Here is a 16,364-nt window from a genome sequence, read left to right on the forward strand (position 1 = left end):
AGCAACATACTGTTATAAATTTGAGTGTTATACATTTATTATTTAATTTTTTTTTTTTTTTACAGTGATCACCACTTATCAAGGCCCGGAAGCCACTCAGGGATAAGGGTTATTGCAAGTACATTAAGTTAGTGAGGAGATTTGCTGAAGTGTTTACTTAAGGGGGCGGTTCATTAGGAATTTGTTAACATTGGACTTGAAGACATCCAAGTTGTAGTCCGGAGGGAAGCAGGCAGACGGAACAGAGTTCCACAGGCGTGCAGTTCTAAGAAAGAAGCTTTGTTCATGGAATCCGCGTTTTGATTTAGGCACAGATAAAGAGTGCGGGAAATTTTTCACAGTGGATTCAGCTAGACGGGTGTTTTTTGTGAAAGATTAGCGAGGGGGGACCAGAGATTGGAGTTCATACGAGCATCTGCCATGGAAATGACGATAAAACAAGGACAGGCTCGCAACGTCTCTTCTGTGGGAGAGAGGTTGCAGGGTAGAGAAAAGGGCATCCCCCACTAAGCCACGAAGTCTATTTTGTACTCTGTCAAGGCAGGATAGGCTGTTTTTAGCAGCTCCTGCCCAGATATGGCAACAGCATTCCATCCTTGGACGTACTTGGCTTTTATATAGATAGAGAATTGCATCAGTAGTGAGATATCTTCTGGAGCGGTAGAAGGATCCCACCATCTTTCCAGCGACCTTGGCAACAGACTTGATGTACGTATTCCATTTCAGATCAGGAGTAAAGGTCAAACCCAGAAGCTTGTCAAAACACGGAGCCTCACCCAGACGAGAGCCATCCATCACAATTGATGCCAGCTGGGGATCAGAGCGTTGATGATGTAAGGATAGGAGTTTGGTTTTGGATGCATTAAAGGTAACCAGCCACATCTTCCCCCCACTGAACCACGTGCTCGAGATCAGAGGAGAGAGAATCAGAGAGAACTTTGTCATTTACAGCCTTTGATGTGTTGCTGTAGATGGTCGTGTCATCAGCATAGATGTCAACGAATGATTTAAGTATGTGTTTAGGGAGGTCATTGATGTAGATCAGGAAGAGAGTTAGGCCCAGGATTGACCCCTGGGGGACTCCAGCATTTATATTGCAGGCCTCCGATTTTTGTCCATCGACCACTACTCTTATGAGCCTATCGGAGAGAAATGATTTAATGATTGAGAAATGATTTAATGATTGAGAATTTTTATATTAAATGCTTTCGTTTTTTCCCCTCTGAACTGAGTCTCTATATGAGTATAAGCCCAGATACACATAATTCCAATCAGATCATGCTTTCTACGTGTTTTGAAACTCATCGGTCACTTAAATTCGATTTCTACATTTCCTACATTAATTCCGAGATACCTAACTATCGCGATGCAGTAATAGAAGAAGTGGGTAAAACTTTCACTCAGATAGAAATATCTACTCCCACTCTCCCATTAGTCACCAAGACTACCTCTTCATTGGTTACTTTATTTTCGACTCACTGTCCATCAGTGTTTCAGTTTCTTATTTTATGATATTACCACTCACCTGCTACAGAAATACAAGTGAGTTCCTTCAGGTTCGTTATTTATTCTTGTCATTCTAATTGGCTGACTACAATTAAAATCCGGAAATACCAAATTTAATTTGACAAACACTAAACAAATTTCCATGGCAGGTGCTCGTCTGAGCTCCAATCCCTCGTTCCCCCCTCACCAATCTTTCACGAGAAACACCCGTCTGGCTGAAACTACTGTCAATGATTTTCCTCACTCTCTATCTGTGCCTAAATCCAAACGTAGATTCCATGAGCAAAGCTTCTTTCTTAGAACTGTACGCCAGTGGAACTCTCTGCTGCTTGCCTGTTTCCCACCTGACTACAACTTGGACGTCTTCAGGTCCAACATAAACAAACTCCTGACAAACCGGCCCCTTAAGACACTCTATCAAAACCTCCAATACTAATGATTACTATAATACTATCTCATTGATTACTATACGCAATAACCCTTATCCCTGAGTGGCCTCCGGGTCTTGATAAGTGGTGACCCCCATGTAAAAACAAAAAAAATAGCGTCTCCCATTTGTCCTTTCAAAACGAAGCCTTCGATAATGAAAACATTTCCTAACCTCTAATATTTCTTGTATTAGACAAAAGGCCTACTTGCAACGCAAAATTTGCTTCCTCATTCATAAAACATTCATTCTTTCTATCTATTGAACCAGAGTACAGTCTAATTATTCAACCTCTTATCAGTTATTTAAACAATTCCAGTAAGTTACTTACGAATGAATACCATCATAGCAGATATATTTAATTATCAAACTAGTACTATTGGAGAAAGTTCTGAACCTAAAATTCTCTCTCCTATGATGGGTAAAATAACTTTTATTAAACATAAATAAAATGCTTCCTATAGGTAATGTTTTGTCATGAAATGTAGTTGGGTTTGTACAAACGATGAACAGCTCACAGTGATAATGGGTTGTTATCAACTTATCCATTTTGTCTGTGACTATTCCAAACGTTGAAGACCTGGAGTTAGGCCGTGTATAATTATGCGAATGATTCGTTTTTATGTAAGCAGTTGTAGATAGACATCCGATGCTGTAAAGTGAGTTGTGTTTGATGATGTAAACGAGTTATTTTCAGCTCAATACAAGCAGTCATAATTCTATTTGGTATTTGATATAGCAACTAGCTTACCTTTTTAGTCTGAGTTGATTTTCATAGCAATAACTGGTCTTTGTTCAAGGCAATGTCCATTGAAAGTAGCGTTGTCCATTAAAAATGTGTAGTCCTTATTCTGTTTAAGTATAAGACTTTGAATCTATTTGAGGTACTGTTTGCTGTCTCATAGGAGTAAGGAAACAAGAAACATAACCTGCAGTAATAAGTATAGATCTATAATAATGATTAGAAAGATTGTACATCTAAAAACAAAAATAAGTTTAAGACCCACAAAATTCATACTACAATTGTCCAGAAAGCAAGGAATCATTCGCTAACAGATAATGTATTACGTAAAATTCACTTGTGACAATTTTTCTGGAACTCGCTTCAGACACGGCATGAAATCCCTTAATGTAAGGAGCTAAAAAAGAATAGTACTTCAAGGTTAAAAACTTGTCAACCATAAGTGTTAGCTGGAATAGATTCTGACTCACAAAACTGCAATTCTTCCCTCTTTGTCAGAAACATCCCCTCTTTATCAGGAACATCGCTCTTGGAATGTGAGAACTAAAGGATAAAATAAGAGAAGGTATTGGGTATTAAATCCTTTGTGCAAGCACTATGAGAAATACAACTGTGAATTATCTAAGACATCTACCTGATTATGGCTGACAGATTGAGAATTCCATTCAAAATTTTGTGCAGATTCTCGAGTTTGACAAAAACATTTCTAAATTCGGCAAGATGCACTTGAATGTTGGAAGGTTACATCGGCTGAAACGTTGTACGAATAACACTGAATATGAGAACAATAGTTTTAATAATCTAAAATACTCTGAGAAACATTTGTTTATGACAAACAAGGAAGTGTTTTTGTTTTTTAAAAAAATGGAATACAGTAATGCCACGACTAGTATGACATTTATTCAATAAAAACGAAACTCCTCCTTATGCGTGTTGTTTCACTCCTTGACACCTTTTAAATAATGCAATATTTATAGATTGAAATTCCAGTTTTAAAGTTTTAAGAATGTATAGTCATTTTAATACTCCTTTTAGGTTTTGATCTTGAATAGAATCTATGGCGACCATGGCGCTATAAAATATACGTTTTCCATCAACATCATCATCATCGTTTACATGCTGGTATGTTGGATTAGTTGTTCTTGTACTTGTAGCGGTAATCATACTTGTTGGATTGAGTCGACTTCCTCTTAAGCACGAACTGGACCTCTAACTATCACAGACCAATTTCGTCCAAATAGTACCGTCAGGTTATCCTTAATTGTTGTAGCCCAAGTCTTTAACTGCCCATTGGCACGTTTGTGCAATGTGTTGGATGGTTTTGGGACATATTTGCCGAATTAACAGGCTGTGCAGTTTAATTGCTTGAAGATTCCGTGGAAGATCTGGTCAGATTGATTTTTTTGAAGACATCTTATGCTGTGCTCTAGAAACTCCATGGAGAGGTAAATCTGGTAAGTTATTTTAAGAAATAATGCAAGATAAAGTTGTTTTTGATTGGAAATTAAAAAAACAAAAAAAACACTTAGTAATCATTTGTATACTTTATGTACAGTTTCGGTATTAAAATGACAATATAAAGGATCCACATGCTGTAAAACCTAAACAGCTAATAGAATATCATGTTTCTGAATTTTTTAGATGAGGGTTCGTTATTCGTATTTATCAGACTACTTGTCGAGCTCGGGAATGTTTCGGGAATGTAAAAATATGATTAAAAAAAACAGAAAAGCGGTAATACATAGAGAGATTGAAAAATCAGGTATAGCTGACCATATCTGGAAGGAACGAAGTAAAAATCATAGACAGAATAACGGTGGCAAATAAGACGACTCAAAAAGCAGCACATATGCTAGGGAATAACCAATTACTAAGTAGACTAAGTATAGAATTTAATACGATGTGGGAGCCGTTACTTATAAGCAATAAATACTATATAAAAGTAATAGATATAAACCTTAATAGATAGATATGCGTTAATAAATAGTAATAATTAATGATGAATGGTGATATTTACAACTAGAAATAAAATAGGTGTAAGGCGTCTAAAATATGTACCAGAATTGTCCGCCAGGATCCGTGGCGCAGTGGTTAGAATATTTGGAAAAAATCAATTGTAAAAAGTGATCTTCTTCTGAAGGTTGAAGGTTCAATCCTCAAAAAATACAACTGCGAATTACTCTATCCATTCATAACTGACAGAGCGGGGGCGTACTGCCCCCGTGGGGTAAATAAAGGGTTCTGCTCAAGATTCCGTCCAAATTCCCGAGTCCGACAGGATACACCTGAAGAAGGTCAAAGGTTACATCAATCGAAACGTTGTGAAAATCACACTCAAGATGAGAACAGTAGTCCGATGAATCCAAATAATACGAACTAATAGAATGTTGTTAAAATATTAAATATGAGTTATTAAAACTAAATTTAAAATTGATTATTTTTTTAGGGTCCTTTTTATGGGTTCCAATTTGGGCAAGATAATTTTATAAAGAGCCAATTTTAGGGAGATATTTTCAGTGAAAATAGTTTTTAGGTTTATAATTTAATGTAAGAAAGCGAGGGACACGTTACATGAAAAACACAAGCAAAATAATGTGTTCAGAGACATAAATTCGCAAGAAATATATGTTTAAAATGTAAGTTTATATCAATAGGAAAAACATAGGCTTTAAAAATATTGACGAATATTCTTTGTAAAACAAGGGGTTTCTTTAGCTGGGATATCTTTTTTCTTTTCTATTTTTTTTTTTTAAATAATGTTCACCTCTTCCAAAGCATATCACCACTTGGACGTAAGGGGCTACTATTTGGAGCCACGTCTAGGAAAGATTAACAAGATATTTGTTTGTTACATTTAAACTTCTGCATATCGGTACAGCCAGGGAAGCAGGCAGCAGGAAGGGAATTCCAAAGTCTAGCTGTTCGAGGAAAGAAACTATTAGAATAGAAAGCTTTCTGGCATTTAGGAACATCAACAGTGAACGGGTGAGAACTTATTGCTAAGCGGATTTGTCAGAGATATGTACATTTCATTAAAATATTTGTAAAACAGGCACAGTGATACAACATTGCAGCGATGAGATCGGGGCTGGAGCTTAGTTGATAAAGTGGGACCAATTAGATTGACAACTCTTTTTTGGACTTTATCTAAGAGGGAGAGACTAGTGGTAGATGTAGCAGCCCAGATGTGGCAACTATACTCCATGCATGGGTGAATGGTGGCATTGTAAAAGTACAGGATACTCTCAGGCGTGAGTAGTCTTCTAGCTCGATAAAGGGAACCCACCATCTTTACAGCAGCCTTTGCAATGTCCTCTGTATTATTTCCTGTTCATACTGCCTGCAAATATTAGGCGAAGGAGTTTGAAGGTAGAATTCTAAGGTAGGATGCTATTTGTCATGGATATAGGAAATTGGAGAGGCGTCTTGTAATTGTTAAATGAGAGAAGCTTACTTTTACTAGCATTAAATGTAACCATCCATTTGCGGCGCCATTCCACTATAGTCTGGAGGTCATTTTCTAACGATTCTGCCATTGTCTTAGATTTATGTACATCTGTTCTTCCCTCGTGCATATTATAGAGCGTTGTATCATCAGCAAATATACCTATCTCAAACAAAATATTATCAGGGAGGTCGTTTATGAATATCAGGAATAATAATGGTCCAGTGATCGACCCTTGTGACACTCCCACATTAATGTTATGCTGCTTGGATGTACGTCTGTCAATGACCACCTGTATGCTTCTATTGTCTAAGAAGGATCTAATTATATTTAGTTTACGTCCAGTTATACCATACAATTTAATTTTCATTAGCAGCCCTTTGTCAGACTTTGTCCAAGGCCTTGGATTCGCCCACCTTATTCATTTAATGGTAAATGCGTTCAGAAATGACTGTTAAGATATCTGCAATAGAACGATATTACCTGAATCGATACTGTTTGCTTTTGCGAGGTGATGAACTAGTGTTTGATTAATTAAGGTCTCAAGGATTTTAGCAAAGAGTGGGAGGAGACTAATGGGGCGATAATTGAGAGGGTCTGTTCTCTCACCAGAACTCTTGTACACTGGTACTACAGAGGCCATCTTTCAGCAATTAGGGAAGCAAGATTCAGCGAGGCATTTATTGTAGAGCTTGGAAAGTAGGGGGGCTAGCTCGGCTGAACATTTTCTTAATTAGTATAGCAGGGATGAGATCAGGCCCACACGCCTTTGAGGTGTCTAAGTTTTTTATGATATCGCAGACATGAGAAGGGGCGATTTTTACATCATCTAATGTGGCTTCAGTCCGCATAGGGAAATTTGAGAGGGGATTGTTTGTTGGCTCTAAGTGGAGTTAGAGGCGAATCGCCGGGCAAGCAGTTCTACTTTCTCCATTGCCGTGCATGCAACCTGAAGAAGTCGGGCGATAATTTAAAAACCGTGAATTACATGTATCTGAAAATCGTAATCAAACTTTCTCTATTCAGTTATACAAATTATATTTGAGTAAAAATTAATAAGAGTCAGTGTTCATTTGTTGTCATAGTAGTACCTGAGAAAAGGTAGAAATATTTCATTTGTCTTAGATGAGCAGACAGTAATGAAAGAGTTAAGGAGTTGTATGTCTGTGTCCATTAATGTCTGCATGCATATGCTTATGACAGTGTGTTAGTGAGTTGAGATAACAGCAGCCTTAGGCAGAAAGCGAGATCTTAGATGTGTTGTGGATTTCGACTCCACTGTTTATCGAAGAAAAATTTGGCTTTTTATGCATCCCAGCATCCAGCAATTCTTATAAACTCCAAGAAATGTATCTGATGGTTTTATTTGCTTTTATTAATTCAGGCAAGTAAATGAACAGAAAGACTTACGCAGAAAGGAGTTAAAACATTTTTATTTTGGATCCTGAAGTGTAAATATCACCATCATATTTTTCCTTTGTTTTTCTCTTTAAATATTTCTCAACTACCTTTATTTTTCTATTTTACTTTTTACTGAAGTTTGCCACCTTTTCACATTTTGGAAACAATAAATAAGAAAGGCATTTTTACAAAGCTAAAGATTCTCCCGGTTATTTGTGTTCTTTAAGAATTGTCGACATAATGGCATTCTATTACAGATCTCTAAAGATGTTAATCTTTATTGGATATGTCATTTTCCTTTTTATTTTTTTTCACCCCTTTTGTGTTTTTCTTAACACTTGCATTAAAAACAAGTCTTTCCAGATATATAAGTTTGTGCCAAGCGAAGGAAAAAAATGTTCATTTGTACAGACGCATGTGGCTGGAGTAGGGAATGGAGTGTAGGAAACCAATTCTTATGGCGCACTAGTTCTAAGTACTGATGATTGTGGACAAAAGTCGCCAGAACGAAATACTAAGGTTTTCTGTACCACATGAAAAGAAATGGGAATCTTAGGAAGATTTTTATCATCCCAGTAATTATAGGAGCAACTGGACTCATAAAAAAGAATCTCAAAAACTATCTGGCAACTATACCGGTGAACTAAGTACAAGAGAGGCACAAAATAAATTCACTTAAAGAGACGGTTAGAATATTTTAAAGATTTTTGTGGAATGTAGAAGACAGCGGTTTAATGTCTGGCATCCAGTAGGATGCCTCATCGTCAGCTAAAGCAAAATAAGGAAAGTGAAAAAAAAATACATTGACACCGTCGTTGTCATACTTTTACCTTGGTCTCCCACAAAATAAAAAATCTAGTAATCAACGCTAATATCTTAAAAGTAGAGTAAGATTCTATATTATTTATATTCTTTGGACTACTGTTCTCATCTTGAGTGTCATTTTCACAACATTTTGGTCGATTTAACCTACGACCTTCTTCAGGTGTGTCTTGTCAAACTCGGGAATCTGGACACAATATCGAATAGAATCCTTTATTTACTTCACGGGGATAGCATGCTCTCGTTTTCTCAGTCATGACAATATAGAGATCCAGAGTAATTTGCAATTGTATTTTTCAGTCGCCCACACTGAGAATTGAACCTTAAATCTTCAGGAGAATATCACTTTTACAACTGATTTGTTTTTCAAGTAACCTAACCACTGTGCCACAGGTCCTTGCAAGAACTCGTGAGGATCATTCCCGAGTTCAACAAGATACACTTAAAGAAGATTATATCGACAAAAACAATAAACTGGCACTCAGGATGAGAACCATAGTCCAAAGAATCCAAATAATACCAATGTCCAATCCTCATCTCAAAAATTCAGAAAGGCAGAGTAAGAACTAAATATTTTATTATTTTGTACAGTGTGTGTTGCTTGTGTTTCCTAGATATCAACTGTAAATAAATGTGTTAACCATACGTTGATATTAACCTTTTTTTTCTAATGACATATGTTTTGAATATATGTTCAATACACGAGATGTAAAATAAAATATTCTCTATTGAACAATTGAATTTCTGCGGAACTATTTTCGATAGTATCCTTTAAAACTGGAGAGGAAAATGGTTAAAATGATCTTTTATGTAAAAGAAGTCGAAGAGATGAACCATCAAAGGGATGTAACTGAGGGAGGCAAATGTAATGTTGGAATGTGTTTTTGGTGAATGATTCTTTATTTTCACAGGTGCTCGACCGAGCTCCAATCTATGGTCCCCGCTTCTGCAAAACATTCACAACAAAAACTCGTATAGCACCAACCGCTCTAAATAATTGTCCTTTCTCCCTCTGTTTACTTTCAACTAAAACAGAACTTCCATGAGCAGAGTTTCTTTCCAAGAATTACCTGTCGCGCATGATACCATGTGATGGCTTCTCAGCTAACTACAACATGGTTCTTTTCAAGTCAAATGTTAACAAATTCATGTTGAGCCGTCAGCCTAATGAAATTTTTCCCAGTTTCAACCATCATTACCAGTTCTCAAAGGTGATGTCTTGCTGTCAATCTGACAAACTCATTAATCTGTATCCTGGAGTGGTTTTTGGATCTTGATAAGCAATAGATCATTAGTACATAAAATAAACAAATGTCATTGTACAAGGTGGAGTACAAAACAAGTTGTTAATGAACAAATTTACTGAACATTGTTTTCCTTGTATAGAGTTTATAGAGTTGAGGATATGCATTGCATAGATGGAAATGATATGATGGATGTGTAATGCGAGTCTTCAAGAGAGACTTTCATCTGATGGCCAAGAAGATTAAATATGTAGAGTATAGCTAGATGTGTGGAGAACAGGAGACTTTGATAGTATGATATTGTTGAAAGAATGGATGGGTTCTTAGGTTATTAGGTATAAAACCGTTGAGGTAGTTCCCAAGGTAAGAACAAGGAAAACATGGGAGGATGTGATAAGAAAGCACTTGAGAGAAAGTGGGATAAATAAAGACATAGGCAAAGATATGTTCATTTGGAATTCGATTTCTAAAAGCCATCCAATGCATGCCAGCATGTAAAAACAAATGCTAAACCAAATATGATGATGGCTCATTTATTTTTCATGCTGATATGACTGATCATCCTACACATAGAAATGTGGGGTGGGGCGATAAAATGGTCACCCTAGAAAAAGCCATGATTCCATTTCCGTTTGATAAAAACCGGATTTATTTTGTTACAGACCATCTACTATGTACAAATCTCAAGAGCAATCGATAAACTGTTAATAAGCACAATAGAAAACACTAGACAATCACATATAACAACACTGTTAAGGCGATCATAAATGTTATATGTACTGTTCTAAATATAAACTAGATGAATCACATATCACAAAATGGTTACCACTCCTAAGTTAACAGACTCCTTATATATACACTAACAATATTGTTATACACATGCACGGGCTATTTAACAACAGACGTTCTTAATTAAATCTATAAACATAAGATTTACACAATTTAGATTAAATTGTTTTAAATAGCGATTTCAATAGTTCTTCAAAATGTTTTGATTATTTTTTTAACTGTATTTCTGTATTCATTCAATTCCATCTTAAGATGTGATTCGGATACTTGTTAACTGCGTGCTTTTAAAATAACTTTTTCAGATTGAGAATTGTTATAAAAGAATATTAACTATAGAAATTCCAAAGAAAACTGATTACTCTTTTCTATTATTAAATATTTAAATTATTGAATATATATTATATTATTTAATATATTATTGAATATATATTATATTATTTAATATATTATTGAATATATATTATTATATTATTTAATATATTATTGAATATATATTATTATATTATTTAATATATTATTGAATATATATTATTATATTATTTAATATATTATTGAATATATATTATTATATTATTTAATATATAATTGAATATATATTATTATATTATTTAATATATTATTGAATAAATATTATTATATTATTTAATATATAATTGAATATATATTATTATATTATTTAATATATTATTGAATATATATTATTATATTATTTAATATATTATTGAATATATATTATTATATTATTTAATATATAATTGAATATATATTATTATATTATTTAATATATTATTGAATATATATTATTATATTATTTAATATATTATTGAATATATATTATTATATTATTTAATATATAATTGAATATATATTATTATATTATTTAATATATTATTGAATATATATTATTATATTATTTAATATATTATTGAATATATATTGTTATATTATTTAATATATTATTGAATATATATTATATTATTTAATATATAATTGAATATATATTATTATATTATTTAATATATTATTGAATATATATTATTATATTATTTAATATATTATTGAATATATATTATTATATTATTTAATATATTATTGAATATATATTATATTATTTAATATATAATTGCATATATATTATTATATTATTTAATATATTATTGAATATATATTATATTATTTAATATATAATTGAATATATATTATTATATTATTTAATATATAATTGAATATATATTATTATATTATTTAATATATTATTGAATATATATTATTATATTATTTAATATATAATTGAATATATATTATTATATTATTTAATATATTATTGAATATATATTATTATATTATTTAATATATTATTGAATATATATTATTATATTATTTAATATATTATTGAATATATATTATTATATTATTTAATATATTATTGAATATATATTATTATATTATTTAATATATAATTGAATATATATTATTATATTATTTAATATATTATTGAATATATATTATTATATTATTTAATATATTATTGAATATATATTATTATATTATTTAATATATTATTGAATATATATTATTATATTATTTAATATATAATTGAATATATATTATTATATTATTTAATATATTATTGAATATATATTATTATATTATTTAATATATTATTGAATATATATTATTATATTATTTAATATATAATTGAATATATATTATTATATTATTTAATATATTATTGAATATATATTATATCATTTAATATATTATTGAATATATATTGTTATATTATTTAATATATTATTGAATATATATTATTATATTATTTAATATATTATTGAATATATATTATTATATTATTTAATATATAATTGAATATATATTATTATATTATTTAATATATTATTGAATATATATTATTATATTATTTAATATATTATTGAATATATATTATTATATTATTTAATATATTATTGAATATATATTATTATATTATTTAATATATTATTGAATATATATTATTATATTATTTAATATATTATTGAATATATATTATTATATTATTTAATATATAATTGAATATATATTATTATATTATTTAATATATTATTGAATATATATTATATCATTTAATATATTATTGAATATATATTGTTATATTATTTAATATATTATTGAATATATATTATTATATTATTTAATATATTATTGAATATATATTATTATATTATTTAATATATAATTGAATATATATTATTATATTATTTAATATATTATTGAATATATATTATTATATTATTTAATATATTATTGAATATATATTATTATATTATTTAATATATTATTGAATATATATTATTATATTATTTAATATATTATTGAATATATATTATATTATTTAATATATAATTGAATATATATTATTATATTATTTAATATATAATTGAATATATATTATTATATTATTTAATATATTATTGAATATATATTATTATATTATTTAATATATTATTGAATATATATTATTATATTATTTAATATATTATTGAATATATATTATTATATTATTTAATATATTATTGAATATATATTATTATATTATTTAATATATTATTGAATATATATTATTATATTATTTAATATATTATTGAATATATATTATATTATTTAATATATAATTGAATATATATTATTATATTATTTAATATATAATTGAATATATATTATTATATTATTTAATATATAATTGAATATATATTATTATATTATTTAATATATAATTGAATATATATTATTATATTATTTAATATATTATTGAATATATATTATATTATTTAATATATAATTGAATATATATTATTATATTATTTAATATATAATTGAATATATATTATTATATTATTTAATATATAATTGAATATATATTATTATATTATTTAATATATTATTGAATATATATTATTATATTATTTAATATATTATTGAATATATATTATTATATTATTTAATATATTATTGAATATATATTATTATATTATTTAATATATTATTGAATATATATTATTATATTATTTAATATATTATTGAATATATATTATATTATTTAATATATAATTGAATATATATTATTATATTATTTAATATATAATTGAATATATATTATTATATTATTTAATATATTATTGAATATATATTATTATATTATTTAATATATTATTGAATATATATTATTATATTATTTAATATATAATTGAATATATATTATTATATTATTTAATATATTATTGAATATATATTATATTATTTAATATATAATTGAATATATATTATTATATTATTTAATATATAATTGAATATATATTATTATATTATTTAATATATTATTGAATATATATTATTATATTATTTAATATATTATTGAATATATATTATATTATTTAATATATAATTGAATATATATTATTATATTATTTAATATATAATTGAATATATATTATTATATTATTTAATATATTATTGAATATATATTATTATATTATTTAATATATTATTGAATATATATTATTATATTATTTAATATATAATTGAATATATATTATATTATTTAATATATAATTGAATATATATTATTATATTATTTAATATATTATTGAATATATATTATTATATTATTGAATATATTATTGAATATATATTATTATATCATTTAATATATTATTGAATATATATTATTATATCATTTAATATATTATTGAATATATATTATTATATTATTTAATATATTATTGAATATATATTATATTATTTAATATATTATTGAATATATATTATATTATTTAATATATTATTGAATATATATTATTATATTATTTAATATATTATTGAATATATATTATTATATCATTTAATATATTATTGAATATATATTATTATATCATTTAATATATTATTGAATATATATTATTATATTATTTAATATATTATTGAATATATATTATTATATTATTGAATATATTATTGAATATATATTATTATATTATTTAATATATTATTGAATATATATTATTATATTATTGAATATATTATTGAATATATATTATTATATTATTTAATATATTATTGAATATATATTATTATATTATTTAATATATTATTGAATATATATTATTATATCATTTAATATATTATTGAATATATATTATTATATTATTTAATATATTATTGAATATATATTATTATATTATTTAATATATTATTGAATATATATTATTATATTATTGAATATATTATTGAATATATATTATTATATTATTTAATATATTATTGAATATATATTATTATATTATTTAATATATAATTGAATATATATTATTATATTATTGAATATATTATTGAATATATATTATTATATTATTGAATATATTATTGAATATATATTATTATATTATTTAATATATTATTGAATATATATTATTATATTATTTAATATATTATTGAATATATATTATTATATTATTGAATATATTATTGAATATATATTATTATATTATTTAATATATTATTGAATATATATTATTATATTATTGAATATATTATTGAATATATATTATTATATTATTTAATATATTATTGAATATATATTATTATATTATTGAATATATATTATTATATTATTGAATATATATTATTATATTATTTAATATATTATTGAATATATATTATTATATTATTTAATATATTATTGAATATATATTATTATATTATTTAATATATTATTGAATATATATTATTATATTATTGAATATATTATTGAATATATATTATTATATTATTGAATATATTATTGAATATATATTATTATATTATTTAATATATATTATTATATTATTGAATATATATTATTATATTATTGAATATATATTATTATATTATTTAATATATTATTGAATATATATTATTATATTATTTAATATATTATTGAATATATATTATATCATTTAATATATTATTGAATATATATTATTATATTATTGAATATATTATTGAATATATATTATTATATTATTTAATATATTATTGAATATATATTATTATATTATTGAATATATATTATTATATCATTTAATATATTATTGAATATATATTATTATATCATTTAATATATTATTGAATATATATTATTATATTATTTAATATATTATTGAATATATATTATTATATTATTGAATATATTATTGAATATATATTATTATATTATTTAATATATTATTGAATATATATTATTATATTATTTAATATATTATTGAATATATATTATTATATTATTGAATATATTATTGAATATATATTATTATATTATTTAATATATTATTGAATATATATTATTATATCATTTAATATATTATTGAATATATATTATTATATCATTTAATATATTATTGAATATATATTATTATATCATTTAATATATTATTGAATATATATTATTATATCATTTAATATATTATTGAATATATATTTTTATATCATTTAATATATTATTGAATATATATTATTTTATCATTTAATATATTATTGAATATATATTATTATATCATTTAATATATTATTGAATATATATTATTATATTATTTAATATATTATTGAATATATATTATTATATTATTTAATATATTATTGAATATATATTATTATATTATTGAATATATATTATTATATCATTTAATATATTATTGAATATATATTATTATATTATTTAATATATTATTGAATATATATTATTATATCATTTAATATATTATTGAATATATATTATTATATTATTTAATATATTATTGAATATATATTATTATATTATTGAATATATATTATTATATTATTGAATATATTATTGAATATATATTATTATACTATTGAATATATATTATTATATCATTTAATATATTATTGAATATATATTATTATATTATTGAATATATTATTGAATATATATTA

Source organism: Euprymna scolopes, chromosome 24 (assembly GCF_053919585.1).
Source record: "Euprymna scolopes isolate OS-2025 chromosome 24, ASM5391958v1, whole genome shotgun sequence".
NCBI classification, from domain to species: domain Eukaryota; kingdom Metazoa; phylum Mollusca; class Cephalopoda; order Sepiida; family Sepiolidae; genus Euprymna; species Euprymna scolopes.